Below are 17,712 nucleotides of genomic sequence, written 5' to 3' on the forward strand. Positions count from 1 at the left end.
AAAGATTTCAGAATGAAGAGATAGACTTTCTTGATGGGCGAGTGGTGTAAATGGGATTCCTGAAAGAATTGTGAAGCACTTAGGACCTCAAAAATAATAGGATATTTTTATATTCTAAAATGAGCCTGGAGAAAGAAAATGTGCCTCTGACTGCCTCTAATTGAACCCTATCCATCCATAGGAGCTGGCTGCAAGGAGGGGTCATCTCGGAAAGTGACCGTTCTGGAATCTTTAGTGTTCAGATGGAGAATCCATCAATAGGCAGAAAATGGGGCACAGATCCAAGATTAGGAACACATGCACTAATATCTCAGAGTCTAGGCATCTAGTCTAAAGCAGGAATAGAGAAACGCATGGGTGGCATAGGAGGGGGGAAAAGCCATACAGCTTGCACTGAGATACTAATATGAGGCAGGGTGAACACATGTAGAATGTACAGCATTCCACAGCAGAGATTTCCGGTGATGTAGGAAGTATAACTGTGGGACTATAGAGAATAGATTTTTCTGTTTCTGCCTCCTTTGGGTTTTCTGAACAATGAAATCTGCTAGTTGGACTAATGGACAAACCTTCCAAGTGAAAGAATAATAAGATAGTGAAAGACCCCCAGGTATGTATTTACATTTACGTTTTTTACATTTCAAAGAGGAATGAAATTTATGACCAGGGGGACTTTTCAAAGGTTGTAAACCCAGAGATTCTTGTCTTACCTTTTCTCTGGAGACATTTATTTCCGTTCCAAAGGTAAGGAGCCACAGACCAAGAACTTCTCTAAGAAAATTTGTTTATATTAGGGAGCAAATGTTGTTCTCCCTCTCAGGAATCGTGACAGATAGCGACAGAATCCCCTTCTTGCATGTGCAGGCCTGTCCTTCTGGCTTCCATCACATTATCCCAACAGGTATAACTCTCAGTTTGATCTACAAATCTCATATATTTTCAATATGTAACAAATAAATGTATCAAAAATGTATCAGTGAACACAGAATACAGAAATACAATTGCCTCAGGAATACAATTGCTGGAGATCTTATGGAATAGACTTTCTGAAGGCCTTCTGCTATGGAGTCATTGATGTTTACACCCAGACTCTGTTAGTGAAGGACCCTTGTCTTTGTAGAAGCATCTACCAGCTGGTAGACAGGGTCTTTGGGAAGGTTTAACTTGATTCACTCACTCAATTCTCCTTCTTCTGAGAACACAGAGAGGTGATCGTGGCCAGTTACCTGAGTGTGTTATCTTGCTCAAAGCCCTTCTACATCTTATGAAAGGGATTACAGTATTAGAAGTTGTAGAAAGGAAATGAGAGGTACAACACTGGAAACAAAACAGACGTTAGAGATGAGGAAGGAAATAACAGATCAGAACTTGGGTTTTGCTGATGGAGAAAGGAAACTTAGCTCAGGTGCTAGGTGTACATAACCTGGAAGATGACTCATCAGAGAATCCTTACAAGCCATGTCTAGGGGACATTGACTAAGGGAGGTGTTTATGACAAGAGTGGCTAAAGGGAAAAATACTGCTGAACAAGATCTGTACCAAAGGCTCTGTGACATGAGATTATATATAGGACAACAAAATCCATCCCAACTGACCTTTTTAAACAGACTAATGATGTGGTCCACTCAGTCTGTAAAATCTCCAGGTGGATGTGCACAGCTTGCTGCAGCTACTATTAATGTATTCCCAGGCTTCGAAGACCACTTTTCATATGACCCACACTTCAGTCTCTGCCAATGGAATCATGTGTCTACTAAAGATTAGCAGTGTTTGTTCCTAAAACTACTTATGCCTGTTGAGTTTAGTTATTATAATTTAGAAATATGTTTTGTTAAGCAGTGAAATAAGAATAGAAAAATAATCATTATTTTAAACTAATTGAATTATTTGGAAAGACTATAAAGGAAAACCTATAGAATGATTGCAATCATATTTGATGAAGTGAGACAACAACAAAATATCAGGGAAAAAGAATTAAAAGCCTTATAAGCATGTACCCTCATTTATTTTTCACAGATTAAAAGAAATCTATCCTTTAAAGGAACAGGAGTGGAAGTACTGCACTAAATGCTATTGATGTGTCGCATGCAAGAATGAAGAGTGGGGCTCCATTAGTAATTCTATACTAAAATAAGCATTTTGATTTCTAAGTCTAAGGTTTTCCAAATAAATGTACACTTACATTTGAAACTTTATGCACTCATTTTAACCAAGCATTTTTATTACCTATAAAACTGCTGTTAATATATCAGATTAGAGGATTTCTAATATATTTGAAGATGGTTATAAATGTAACTTGTTTACTAAAAATCACTGATACAGCAATTAATTTAGTTCAGAAACTATTGATGAACTTTTGTATCAGATAGTGTGGCAGACTAGACACTGAGATAGACTCTTAGGACAATTCATCATGTGAGCTGAAATAGAAACAGACTTTTAGAATAAATCTACCAACAGTTCAGAGTATAATTAATTTCCTGAGTCCTAATATTAAATGGTAGGGCAAACTCAAAAAAGTGCACCGGGGTATAACTACATCTGCCAAACCTCATGAGCACCAATTTTTAGTTCAGGGATGGAAGACTAAGCCTTGGGCTTGCCCAAGTTGACCGGTCTCACAGTCAATCACAATGAAAGGAAATTGCCTGTTGGGAGTCTTAGAACTGGCTGAAGAGCCAGACACAATCTGGCCCCAAAGTATGTAGACACACCATGGCTTGAGTTGGTTGTTTACTTGATTCTTTGTTTTGCAACTTAAATTGTTAGTACTTGGAAGACAGTTCCATGTTAATAGTGTTTCCTAATAGAAGAAAATGCAGATCCTGTCTGAAAGAACCAATCTTCAACCTACCTTTTTAAAAAGAATTTATGTAGATAAAGCACAAAATACACAAGGAAATTAACATGAGTGACTAAAGAAAAAGTTAGGAGAATCAGATTGGTAAAGACCTCAAATATTGGAATTATCAAAGGACATAAAATCAGTATGTTTTATATGTGTAAGAATAGGGGTGCCTGGGTGGCTCCATTGGTTCAGCATCCAACTCTTGATTTCGGTTCAGGTCATGATCTTGGGGTCTTGAGGATCGAGCCCCACATTGAGCTCTGTGCTGGGCATGGAGCCTGCTTGAGATTCTCTCCCTCCCTCTCCTTCTGCCTCCCCTCCCCCCACTCACTCTTGTGTTCTCACTCTCTCAAACAAAACAAAACAAAACAAAACAAAACAAAACAAAACAAAAACAAAGAATGTAAAAGAGAGGGTTATTATTAGGGGTGAGGAAGATGAGAGCAAAAATATGTCTGAAAAGATATGAAAAAAAAATGAGATTGCCTGTTTATACCAGATGTTGACAAACTTTTTAAAATAGTTTTTAAAATATATATGATCAGTTTAGATTTAAAGAAAATCATGTGCAGAAATTTGAGTAGATAGTGCAAAGAGCTCTCATATACCTCCAACCCAGTTTCCCATATTATTAGTATGTTTCATTAGTGTGGTACATTTGTGGACAGTTAAAGAATCTTTATTGCAACATGATTATTAATCAAAGTCCATTCTTCATTCACATTTTCTTCCTTTATTAATGCCCTTTTTCTGTCCCTGGATCCCATCTAGGATATCACATTACATTTAGTACTCATGCCTCCTTAAGTTCTTGGCTGTGACAATTTTCTAGACTTTCCTTCTTTGTTTTTGACTATCCTGATAATTTCTAGGAGTACTTGTCAAGCATTTTATAGAATGCCCTTCAATTGGAATTTGACTAATGTTTTCTCATGATGAGATGGAGGTTACTTGTTTTGGGGAGGAAGACCATAGAGGTAATGTGCCCTTTTCATCACATCATATCAAGAGTACATACTGTTCATATCACTTATCACTGTTGATGCCTTGATCGTCTGACTAGGTTGGTGTTTATCAGGTTTCTCCCCTAGAAAATTACTCCCCCACCTCTCCACACTGTATTCTTTGGAATGAAGTTACTACGTGCAACCTACAACTAAGGAGTGGGGAGTTATGTTTCACCTCCTTGAGGACTGAGTATTGACATAAGTTATTGTTTCTGTATGGAAGGTTGGTTTTTCTTCCCCTTTTAGTTTATATTAGCATAGATTCATACATTTTATAAATATGTATACTTTGGGTTACAATCCAATGCTACTTTATTTATTTTACTGTTTAAATTTTTCAGTTTTGACCAAATGGAACTCTTTCAGTTTGCTCCTGTGTCCATCTGATGTATCCTCATTGTTTTGCATGTTTCTGTGTGATCTCTATCATCTATCTATCTATCTATCTATCTATCTATCTATCTATCTATCCATCTATTTATTTATGGAGCACGACCTTACATTTTCTCAGTAGAAGATGCTCTAGGATCATTTTATGTTTCTGCCACATTCCTAGAAGCACCCTGTTTTTTAAGGAACCCTGATTCCTTTTACTGTAGAATGTTATTTCAAACCAAGATCTGGGTACAGAGATGCTTACTGATAATGGGGCATCACTTTTTTTTTTTTTTATAAAGAAGGGAGTAAACAGTTTCAACTTTTTGAGGACTACTTCTCTGTTGCAACTACTCCGTGTTTATTGTATTAAAAAATCAGCCATAGCTAATATGGGTATTGCTATGTTCCAATAAACTGCTTACAAAAGCAGGCCACAGGCCAGATTTGTTCCAAAGGCTTTGCTTTGCCAATCCTTGTTTTAAATTATATAATCATAATAAGGAAAAACAAAATATAAGGCATTAGGAGATATGTAAAATATTGAATTTATATGAAACTTCCAAAGAAAAATTGACAAATGTTTACATAAGAAACTTGTCTTCTCTGTTTTTACAGTAATTTTTATATTTGTTTTTATATTCAAAATGTTTAAAGATATCTATAATCAATATTTTTTAATGATCACACCAAATTATATTTTAACTTTAAAAAATTAATATAGTGATACTATAAAATTCACAGTTTTAAAGAATACAATTAAATTGTTATATTCACAAAGTATCTAATTCTGGAATTCCAGTATCTAATTCTGGAATATTTTCTAATTCTGGAATTCCAGTATCTAATTCTGGAGTATTTTCATTGACCTCAAAAAGAAACTCCATGTACGTTATCAGTTACTCGCAGTTTTCCCCCCTTCCCTCATTCCTGGCAACCCCTTATCTAGTTTCTGTCTCCCTGGGTTTGTCTATTCTGTACATTTTGTGTAAATGGACTCATACAATAAGTGGCTTTTTGTAGTAGACTTCTTTCACTTAGCAGAATGTTTCCAGAACTCATCCACATTGTAGCATGTGTCTTCGTTTCTTTTTATAGCTTAATAATATTCCATTGTATCAATATAACATCTTTAGTGTCCATTCATTAACTGATCGATATTTAGGATGTTTCAACTTTTTAGCTATTATGAATAATACTGCTATGAAAATATATGTACATATTTTTGTGTAACTTGTTTTCAGTTCCCTAGAGCACATACCTAGAAGAAAAATTGCCAGTCTTATGATACCTCTATGTTTAATGTTTTTGAGGATCTGCCAAACTGTTTTCACTATTTTCATTAACATAAGCAAGATATGGGGGTTCTAATTTCTCAAAATTCTCAACACTCACCAACACTCGATATTGTTTGTTGTTTTAATTATAACCATCTTTGTAGTTGTAAAGTGATACCTCATTGTGGTTTTGTTATGAATTTCCCTAATGGCTAAGGACGTTGATCATTGTTTTATGGGTTTATTACCCCTTCTGTTATCTTCTTTGGAGAAATGCCTATTTAAATCCTATGCCTATTTTTTTAAATTAAGCTATGTGTTTTTATTATTGAGTTGTAATAGTTCTTTATATATTATGGATATGTAACATCAGAGCTGTGTTTCACAAATATTTTCTACCATACTGTAGCTTTGCATTTCATTTTATTAATAATATCCTTTGAAGCACAGGAAAATTTTAATTTGATGAAATCCAGTATATGTATTCTTTTATTACTTTTCCTCATGGTGTCACATCTAAGAAACCATTGCCAAATTCAAATTTGTGGTATTTACATTTTTTTCCTTCTAAAAGTTATTGTTTTAACTATTACATTTAGTTAAGGCATTTTAAATTAATTTTTGTATGTGATGTGAGGAAGGGATCTAATTGTAATTGTTTCCATGTAGATATCTGCTTGTCCAAGTACAGTTTTTCAGAAAGCCTGTTCTTTCCTCATTGAATTGTCTTGGCACATTTATTCAAACTGAAGTGACTATAAATGTAATGACTTATTTCTGAACTCTCAATTCTCTTTCACTGAGAGAAATACACACGTTTATATTTATGCCCATACCATACTGTTTTGATAACCATAGTTGTATAGTAAATTTTGAAATCATTCATTTTAAGTACTGCAGCTTTGTTCTTTTTCAAGACTGTTTTGATTATTCTGGGTCTGCTGCATTTCTATATGAAATTTTTTTTTAAAGGAGGCTCCATAGCCAACGTGGGCTTGAATTCAGGACCCTGAGATTAAGAGTCACGCACTGTAGCAACTGAGTCAATGAGGTGCCCCTGTATGAATTTTAAGATAAACTTTCACAAGAACAGGTGGAGGGCTGGATTGGTCCCTAGGATTATAATGTCCAAACCCTGGGCTAGGGGATGGACTATCTAAAGATTTGTATTGATTGATTTTTCCCCTCACCTCTAAGTGTTTTGTTCTCTATGAGATATGGTATCCACCTTATCTTCTGGAAAATAAATACCCTTTTCTTGTGGATTTTCCCTTAAATTGCTGCAAAAGCCAGCAGTGGTCCTGAGAACACTTCTGGGGAGACTTTTGGAGTCAGACTTCTTAGTAGGGGCTCGTTTTACCACATGGCAATTAAAAAAAAAAAGTGCATCTAATTTTATACTCCCCTTCATGAACTGGCCCGGGATATGTCCCTTACACATAATAAAGTAATAAGTAATGGATTTTTTATTATTAGAGACAGTAGTTTTAATCTCATGACTGACTTTTCTGTACTATGAGTATGGACATTTTGCTTTCATTTAGAAGTCTGAAATTATTCCTTTTGTAAAATCATCCTTCCTTTTTGTCCCTCTCCTCTTCCTCCTTTATCTTCTTCCTCTCCTCCTCCACTTCCTCATCCTCTTCTTTTTTGGTATAAGATCCTGGGAGTTCGGCTAAGTTGTTAGAAAGTACATAGATTGAGTAGAAAAAGAAAATTTCACACATTGGGGTGCTATGTTCTAATGTAGACTGAGTCTTGGCAGAATTAGTCTCAGGAATCACGTGAGATAATCCTACTTAGCGATAAGTGTATTTACGAACACTCTAGGAACATTCATACCTTAAATTGGAGCTTATTCATTACTTCGAGGCTCCCATACTTGACTGCAAAAGGTTATACTTATGAATTCAAAATAAATGTGGCTCTCACAAAATCAAGGATTAAGCAGTTTGGGGATATTGTTTCATTATATTGCCTGCATTTTGCAGATACTTGTTAGAATGTCAATAACACGGAATATGGGTTTGTGGATTATCACAGGACATTTTTACACAATATTAGCAATTTTAAAATTATCTTTATTTTCAGTTTGAATAAAATGATGCTAACTTGTTATCTCCAGCAATAATAAGCCTAAAAGGAAATTAACTGGATGCAACAATAATGAAAAACATGGCTAATGGTTATTGTTTTTTTTAAATATTATTTATTTGAATAGCTTTACTGTAACTGATTGGACTGTCAAATGACTATAATTTGCGTAGGCGTACCAGCCAAGAAAACAAACAATTAAGATAACAATTATAACATTGAAATGTGAACATTGTACATTTGTCTGATGAATTTAGCTTGTAAATACTTCTCAGGGTGTATTCAGTATACTTCTTAGGCACTATGCAGATGTGATTTTCAGCGATATGAATACGCCTTTTTTAAAATATTGGGGATTTTAGCAATATAAGTCATCAGATTAGTACTCTGGAAGGAAATGGCCGTGGGAGTATGTAGCACTGGGCACAATTATGCCAGGAGAATGAGCATGGAGGACCTAGCATTACCTGTCACTTACATTAACAAATAAATCAAAACAAGACCAATTTTGTAAAAGTCCAAATAGTTCTTGTATCACTTGAAGGTGAAGAATATATTTATACGTTCTGGAGCTCAAATTCTGAAACTGTGTTTATGTTTCATTTAATAACTTGATTTCTTTGGTAAATTGGCAGATAGCACAAATCCAAGTACTGAAGAAAATTTCATTTCATCATTTAAATTAAGAAGTAGAAAAGATTAACATGTTTTTAAAATAAAAGATAGGTGAAAAGTAATTAATTTAATGTAGCAGCTTCTTTTAAACTCAGTGGAAGTTATGAAAATAACTTATTTTGAAGTCAGTATGAAGGTAAAAAAGTTGTTTTCAGTTTGCCTTCACAAGTACTCACAGTATTTAAATCAGTATAATTATCTTTAATTAAAGTCCTGAACAAAATTTCCTGCCACAAGTCAAATTTTTCTGTTTACACTTGGATCGCAAATAGTCCATTTTGATGACCTAATATTTATGATGACAGCTTGTATTTATTTAAGTGGCCACTAGATGGCAGACCTATCACTAAACAGAATTTAGGCACAGAGTAAATTCCCCAAGATCTTGGATCATGCCACAGAGCAATGTTTTATTTCAAGCTTAGCTTAGCTTCTCACCCTGAGCCCTCTCCATAGTTTTAGGGGGGCATGATAATGAAGTTGGTCTAATATTTTTACAATCATTTAAGATTCTAATAATTTGCAAACTTACCTTCCTTCTCGCAGTAGTCTTTTAAAACAAACAAGCACTGCCATATTGCAGATGAAAACATGGGTTTCCCAGGGCATATGGCAAAGGTTATTTTTTTAGAGGACTGCAAAGAGACAACTTTGAAGAATTTTGCTTAAGGGCTCCAGAATTTAATTATCCTACACATATAGATGATTTCAGGATAACTTTTTGTCTGTGTTTGATATGTATTTCCTGCGTGGAAACTTTATGTTTCCAAAGGAAGTTCAGTCCCTCTAGGAGACTGCAGAATCAATTAGAGCTACACAGTCATTCCCTCCTCAATGATACTGACCTCTAACTTCTTGATTTTCTCTTGCCTTTTGGATTCTAGAATAGAATTATCTTTATCCAGCTTCTTTCTATTTCATCTTTTGTGTTCACTGAAAGCTCCCATCACCATCACTTAAATAGCCTCTTGATTTCTGATATTGAGCACTGGGCTTCACTCATTTTCGGCTTTTGAAAATAGGCCAACAGTTTCCTAAAAACTTATAGGTATCCTTTGCAGAAATTAGAAGCTCATGTATGTGTGTGTGCACCCCCACCCTTTCAGCTAAGGAAAAGTGATCATGATTCCCAATGCTGCTTTATCTAACTAGCAGCATAAAGCCACACTATAAACCCATGACATCAGAATCTCTAAGATTTAGAACTATCACTCTTAAGGTTCTGAAAGAAAATTTAATTTTTGGTGAATGTTAATGAATGTAAGGGCAACTAAGATAGAAAAATATGTGAGGCCAACACTTTTGCAATTCAAGTCGTCCTTTTATTCAAATTAGAAGCTTGTGCTCTTGCCATAAAATACCCTGAGAACAGGTTGCATTTTTAATAATAGAGGGTGGATTTAAAAGTTGACTTTTATACTTAGAGCATTGCAATGATGTGAACAGAGGAATGTGCTTACATGTAAAAGTCTAGAATACAAGAGCATTGTATTTCCTCTTCCTTATTAGCAAAGCAGTAAGTTCCTAAACAAAAATGCAAATGAAAAATTTAAAAAAATGTTTCCATTCTAGAAATCCCTTTTGTGGCTTCATGAATATCTGTTCATTTATTAATTTTAGATTGAAGAGTGTATATGAAATTACTGTAAATTCACATGTTTTTGTTAAGAAATAATATGGTGCAATCGCATAGACCCTTTACCAGTTTCATCCAACGGTGATATCTTACAAAACTATAGTACAATATCATAACTGGGATGTTGACATTGATACAGTCAAAATACAGAACATTTCCATCATCACAAAGATCCCTCTTGTCACGCTTTTACAGCCACACATACTTCCCTTCCACTCCCATCCTCCCCTAACTAGTAGCAAACACCAATCTATTCTCTATTTCTGTCATTTTGCCATTTGAAGAATATTACATAAATGAAATCATGTAATATGTCACTTTTTGGTGATTGGCTTTTTTCACTCCGCATCATTGTGCTGGAGATTCATCCAGATCCTTGCACCTGTCAGTAGTTCAGTCCTTTCCATGGCTAAGTGGTGGGATTCCATGGCATGGATGTAACACAGTCTGTTGAATTCACCCGTTAGCATATACGTGGGTGTTTCCAGTTTGGGGCTGTTATGAATTAAGCTGCTATAAATATTCACATATAGGCTTTGTGTGAGTATAACTTTGGATTTCTCTGTGATAAATTCCAAGGAATGCAGCTGCTGGATCATGTAGCAATTCCGGGTTTAGTTTTTTTTAAGAAAGCAACTGTTTTTCAGTGACGGTACCATTTTACGTTCCTGTTGACAATGTATGAGTGATCCAGTTTCTCTGTGTCAACACCAGCGTCTGGTATTATGATTTATCTTCGCCATTCTTATAGGTGTGTAGTGACAATTTATTGTGGTTTTACTTTGCAATTACAATATGGCTGAAGATGGTAAACCTATTCTTGTGTTTATGTGTCATCTGTATATTCTCTAGTGAAAGCTCATGTCGTTTATCCATTTCTGAATTGCATTCTGTGTTTTCAGTTTTAGATTTTGAGGGTTCCTTATATATTCTAGATACCAGCCCTTTGTTATTTATGCAGTTTGCAAATATTGTAAACAATTTTCTTTTTTTTTCCAACTTTCAGAATACACAATGTGTATATACCTTCACTCCAAGGTTTTTAGTTGTATGTTGTACTTAAGAGGAGGAAAAGAGAAAAGTGTGCCTACTCTACCTTCCCAGAAGTGGAAGTCTTGAAAATTATCTTTTTATTGTACAAAAGAGATCCCAATCTATATTTAGTTTTTCTAGTATTGTATTTACATGCATAACTAGAAAACATAAGTTGAAAAAAAAAAAGGATTCAAAGTTAAGTACAAATCCAAAGGGGATTACAAAATAAAATTGTAGGGTCTTTGTATTAATATTTCTAATATTATATACTTAAACATAGGAGTGTTAGCTAGACACAAACATTTCTTCATTGAAATATGCCTGACTTAAATTAAAATTTTATCAGCAAGTGAATTTAAAACATTTTAAAAAGAAAGTAGTAATGGAAACTACATCTGTACTTATTTTAGAAGTAGTTGCGATGTTTAGGTTATGCATAGATTTTTAATTATACACCTGTGTTTCAAAGACTCTTTTTTTCGCAATGACCTACTTCCAGCTAGATCTTTGGTGAATCATGGGATACTTAAAATATGTGTATAGGTGGTCAGTAGAAATAATTCATATTAATATAAAATATTTACTTGTTTTTTTTATGTTAAGGTTTTTAGCATAAAATAATTGCTACAGTTTGTAGTCAGAATAACATTCGGTAGCTTAGCAGTAGCACTATATTGCAAAGCCCATTTAAAAAAAAATTAAAGGAATCATTTCTTTTATAATTTGGCTAGAATTTAAAAAGAGAAATTGTAATGGTTTCTCTTTTCTTCCCAAATTTGATATTTCCCTCTCTGGAAAATAAATCCCTCCAAAAATGCCGTTATTCTTAAAATAATGAACCATTTTTTAAGCTCTGTTTTTTTGGTGGATTTAAGATACATACTTCTACATATTTTTGAACCTAATGAGTCAAATTTGTTCTTTCTTAATTTAAAAAAACACTATTTTTGCTTTTTTTTGTTTGTTTTGTTCCTAATCTTAAAATAGTTCAGGACATTTGGAAAATTCTGGATTGATTTATTTTCTTTCAGTTTACATAACCAGATCGTTTTTAATATATTTGTATTTCAATGACAATAAAAGGTTGGGAAAAGCTGAAAACCTTTAGTTTTCTGGTACACTTCCCAAAGACATTCAGATTTTAAGCAGTTACTGGTTAGATTTAGGTTGTGCGTGGGTGCATATTTATTCTGCATTGTGAGTTTTATATGGATTTAAAACTTTTAGAGAATTATAAGTTACTGTCTGATCTCTCCTGTGCTCAGTTCTCTAAGTTCAAGAGTTCTTTTTAAGTAAGAACACCTCTTTTTTTTCCTAAGGAACTATTTGCAGTTTCTGAAGACCAGTGATTTAAAAATATTTCATACGCAAAGGTCAGAACATGGTTTATATAAGCCTCCGTTTTTGTATCTAAATGATTGTTTCCAAAAGAATTCTTTTTGTCTTTACTTTAAGATCATTTTCTCTCACATTCCCTTAAGAATCTCTTTTCTTCTTTATCCAATTGTATACATACCCATTTACTTACACACACACACACACACACACACAGCTACTGAACTTGTATGAAAGACAGTATTGTAGCCATAATGAAACATCTCTGCAGATTTCTTCACAATTATAATGATTATTACCAATTAAGTTTCCTGAAGTTCAGAAAATAAAACTGTTCACATTTTGTGATTAATCTCCAGCTAACTGTGATAAAGAAATCATCTAATTAGAAGAGCAAAATAGAACAAACAATTCTTGAGCTCATTGCTTTTTTTAGACGATTGTAGAGTTAATCAGTGTAGGTAATTTTGAAAGTCTATTCTCTCTTGGGGTCAGTATCATCATAGGTTTAAACCATGATGATTCTGTTATTATTAGGCATTTTCATAAGCAATTTCTGAATAATGGGATGTCTTTACTTCTTGAAACAATTATTGCTAGTGAATCCTGAGTGTTACCTTCAGCTAAAAGTCAATGCCCGGGAGATAAGTTAGAGACTGCCAGAAAGATCAGCCAACAAAGACCACGTTGCCTTCAGTGTAACTGGTCAGTTCAGAAGAATTCCGGCATAACCAAATCCTGTTTATTCATAACACCCTCCTTCAGATATCCCGAGCTCCTCTTCATTATCTGTTCTCGTTGTCCCAGAAGCCACTCTTGCCCCTGACTTTTTGGAGGTACTCACACTACTGTCCACACATCTCTACCTATTCAGTGTCTGATGAAAACGTGCAATCACTTGCTTTAACTTTGCCTTATTTTCCTTGACACGATCTTTTCTCTTCTTGGAAGTTGCTCATATATTCTACATCTTTCTCATGTTATTCTGCTTATTCCAGTGCCTTAGTTGTAGAGGAAAGACGAACACACACTTCATGGTCTAGAAGATTCATGGATCTGTTCAAGTCACTTAACCTCTCAGAGCCTCGGCTGTGGAGTGTGTGTGTGTGTGTGTGTGTGTGTGTGTGTGTGTCTTGATTCTGTGGGGCTGGATAGTCGCTCTCACGGGGGTCATTGTGGGAGTGAAATAAGATAGTATCTAGCACAGGGAGCAGAAACTGGCACACAATAAGCTCTCAGTAAAAATGAAATCCTTTACTTCATTTCTAAATCTTTGAGGCAATGGTAGTCTGTCTAGAGCTTACGTATATTTTGTTTGACTCCGTGTTCTAGGCCAACCACTGCCAATGCTTGTTTGTGCAACTTTAAGTAAATCACTTAAATTCACAGCTTGAATTTTTCATGTGTTAAATGAGTATGTAACAAAGTTCATGGTTTCTGTTAGTACTGCATTGAAGAGCGAAGGAAATAATATATACAAATGCACTTTTAAATATACAAAGCACCATATAAATGTGTAATGTAAATACAGTTAATGTTATAAAAGTATGACATAATTCCACTGAACTTCTGCTGAATGCCTGTTGTGTGTCAGATGCAATGCTGGTGTTTTGCATATATGAACTTAAATCTTGATAATAGCTTGTTCATTTATCAGTCATTACACAATAAACCATCATGAAACTTAGCGGTTTAAATAATAATTTATTATGATCCTACATAGTTCTGGGAATTGATTGGGCTTAGCTGAGAGATATTTGTTTCCTTTTACTCATGTGGTTTCAATCAGTTAATGTCTGTAGATACTGAAGATAGCTGAAGCCATCTGTAATTGTTTCCTATGACTGTTGTAACAAAGTACCACAAGCTGAAAATTGTCTACTAGTTCCAGATGCTAAAGTTTCAAATCAAGGTATTAGCAGTGCCATGCTTCCACCAAAGGCTCTAGGGGAGCATCCTTTGCCTCTTTCAGCTTCATATGGCTGCCAGGAATCCTTGGTGTTCCCTGTCTTTTGTCCCACTCCAAATCTGCCTCTGTCATCACATGGCTTTCACTCTCTCTACATCTGTGTCTGTATGTCCAAATTTTCCTCTTCTTATAGGGACCTGGGTCATATTGAATTTAGGACTCACCCTAATATAATTTGGCTTCATCTTAATTTGATTATAAAGATCCTATTTCCAAATAAGGTCACATTTGCGAGTACCAGTGTTTAGGACCTGAATATATATCTTTCTGAGGAACACAATTCAACCCACACAGTCCATCTAAAGGGTCAATTGGGCTGGATGTCTAAGTTGGCTTTTCCTTTCCCATGTCCAACAGCATGTGACTAGATTGGGCTTCCTCATAGTAGAACTGTAAAGGAATAGTCCGAAGTTTTACTTAATAACTGGCATCTTCTGGAACAACATCCCAAGGGACACAAGGAGAGCCACATGTTTCTTTTAATCTAGCCTTAGAATCATACCATTACATTCTACGAGTCTAAAGCAGGTCACATTGCCAGAACATTATCAAGGGGAGGAGACTACATGAGGATGTGAATATCAGGAAGGGCCTGAATGGAGAGTCATTTGGGGAGACTATCTATGACACAATAAGGCTATGGTCTTTGTTTTAGAGATGAGCAAATTGAAACTCAGTGACTTAGACAAAATGTCAATTATGACACAGTTAATAGCTGGTTCAACTGAGACGTGTTTGTCTTTAAAATCTTTACTCTTTCTATTGACCTGTCTCCCCATTTATTACCAATATACTTCGGCACCTTCTCTTCACATTTTCCAACCTCCAGGCATCGTTTAACCTCCTTAGAGACTTCAAATGTGGCTCAAGTTCTCTTTACTAGGCTGTTACTTTTGCTGTAGTTATATTCTTATTGACCACTTTTACCTTGGTTTTAGTCAGGGAGCGATAGAGGATTCTAGTAAACCTGGTCTCTGCTGCCAATTCAGCAGGATCCATGATTGATTGCATTTAAAAAATAAATAAATAAATGTGATTTCAATTCTAAACTTTAAAAGACAGTTGATATATGAGAGAAATTGTATATTAGAAAATGCTTCTTTGTGAAATTCTGAAAGATTGAATGAGTACTCCTTTCCAGCACAATTTGTAGCTATCCCTTAAAACATTTCAAAGAACACTAGAAATTCTCAATTGTTCATCAATGTTATCAGGGATGGTAGGATTTCCTTTTTTAGAAGACTGAATAATTTTCATATTTATTTACCCATTTTCTTTGTACATTTATCTTTTGACAGACATTGGATTGTTTCTGTATCTTGGCTTTTATGCATAATGCTGCAGTGTACATGGGGCTCCAGATACGTCTTTGAGAAGCTCATTTCAATTCCTTTGGCTATGTACCCATAAGTAGGATTGCTGGATTGTATAATAGCTCTTTATTTGACCCGTCTTGCATCCTTCCACTTCTCCTTCTCCATTACTTCTGCTTTGTATGTGTGCCTGCTAGAACCTTATTCCCTCTTTTAGAAAAGTGGTTTCCAAATGTGTACTTTTCTCTGCACTTAGACTCCTTTACATCTTGAATTGTGCTACACCAAACTAACCAATATCTTGACTACTTTCTCGTATTTGCTCAGCTTTGCTGTAGAAAGTCCAATATTAAATCAGTTAATGTAGTAAGCATCTATATTCCAGAAACTATAATAGTAGTAAAAAATGAAAACATACCTCAAACAATGCTCTTGCCCTCAAAGAGCTTAAAGTCCAATCTGAAAGAAGGGGGGCTACTTTATAATTTCAATGGTATCCTGCATAGAGATCTGCAAAAAAGTACATGGGTCCATATTATATTCATATCAGCCATGTTCTCTTTCACTCCACACCGTATTCTTATTCATTGCATATTTATTGTCTGTCAATATGATTGATCGCTATACTCCCAATAAGATGATTTGGTTATTTTAGTTACACTAAGTCCCCAATTCCACCTTCTCCCTCCACCTTATTTCTACGTTTATACCCAAAGTAAGCCCTAACAGCGTTCCTTTTTTCACATCAAACATTCTGTGTTTCATCACCAATTTTCTCCTTTCCCTTATAATTCTGAAGAAAAAGTGTATCTTGTTTTATTTGTACTAACCTTACCTCATATATTTCCCCACACAAATCACTCTTCCCTATTGTAGGGCTGTTTAATTCAATTTCCTTACTTTTTCTAGCATCTGTAATCATTGGTTCCTCACTGGATCCTGCTCATTTATTTACTAAAACCTTACTTATTTATAATCCTGAAAATAAAATTTTCCATTCTTTCTGGCTTTGAGGTTTTTTTTTTTAAGACTTTATTCATTTATTTGAGAGAAAATGAGCGAGAGAGAGTGAGCGCGTGCACACACACACACACACACACACACACACACACACGAGGGGGGTGGAAGGGCAGAGGGAGAAGTAGACTCTCCAGAGAGCAGGGAGCCCCATGGGGGACTTGATCCCAGGACCCGGGATCATGACCCGAGCGGAAGGCAGACGCTTAACCAACTGAGCCACCCAGGCGCCCCTGGCCCTGAGGGTTTAACTTGTGTAAAACAGATCCTCTGCAGCCTGGCTTCCTGAAAAACTCCAGTGGCTACAGCCCATTGCCAAGCCCACCACTTTTGGTTAGCCACAAGGCTTACACTGGGCCTCTCTTCTATGGCAGGATGAAAGACTCCATGAATACTGATGAGGTGAAAATTGCTGCTAGTTAGCCATGAGATAGAACTACGGCTAGGCTTCATCTCCAGCCAAGGGAGAAACTGGTGAACCTCCCAGCTGTCAGGAACTCTGGAAGTTCTAGGATTTCATCTTACTTTCAAGCTAGCATGTAGTTACCACAATTTCATGGATGCTGAAAATTATATAGGCCTACTAGGTCAGAGATAAAAGTTATTTTGTTAGTTAGAGCAATAGCAGCAGCCAAATTATCGACATGTACACACACCAGGTACCTAAGTGTCATTTCCTCTAGGAGAACATATAAAGGGCCAGATGGTACCTGCACATATAGTACTTTGTGATACAGGAGAGGAACTTAGGAAAACTGAGTCTTTTATGAGAAGTAAACATGCATATTCTTGGCTCTGGATGGGTTATTATTTTTATTATAGTTATTATCCTTTATTTCATAAGGAGACATTATTCTGCTTTTTAAGGCTGTTAGAAAAATGCCCTTTACTCTGGAGGGATACACTATCTCTATCTACGAAGGTAGTTTGATTTACTGATGGCCTTGAAAAGATAATCCTGAACAAAGGGCAATTGGTACCTAACTGGCAAGATGTGCAGAAATGTGAGGGATCCATATAGAATTGCTACCCAATACGAGTCAAAAACACTGGGCCTCTAGGATAGGGCTGGGTTCTACCAGGGCTTATTGCTATTGTATTCTGCCCTGGTGCTCCCCAAATAGTTCTACT

The 17,712-nt window shown here is 35.4% G+C and overlaps 1 protein-coding gene and 1 pseudogene across 5 annotated transcripts in view; one reads left to right on the forward strand and one right to left on the reverse strand.

Moving 5' to 3' along the window:
• The window catches only part of LOC148109815 (small ribosomal subunit protein uS10 pseudogene), a 28,722-nt pseudogene extending 23,605 nt beyond the window's left edge, over positions 1-5,117 (reverse strand).
• CTNNA3 (catenin alpha 3) overlaps positions 1-17,712 on the forward strand; it is a 1,641,479-nt gene that overhangs the window by 1,399,361 nt on the left and 224,406 nt on the right. The window lies entirely within an intron of this gene.

This window comes from Ursus americanus, chromosome 6 (genome assembly GCF_024610735.1).
Source record: "Ursus americanus isolate L20-20 chromosome 6, mUrsAme1.1.p, whole genome shotgun sequence".
NCBI classification, from domain to species: domain Eukaryota; kingdom Metazoa; phylum Chordata; class Mammalia; order Carnivora; family Ursidae; genus Ursus; species Ursus americanus.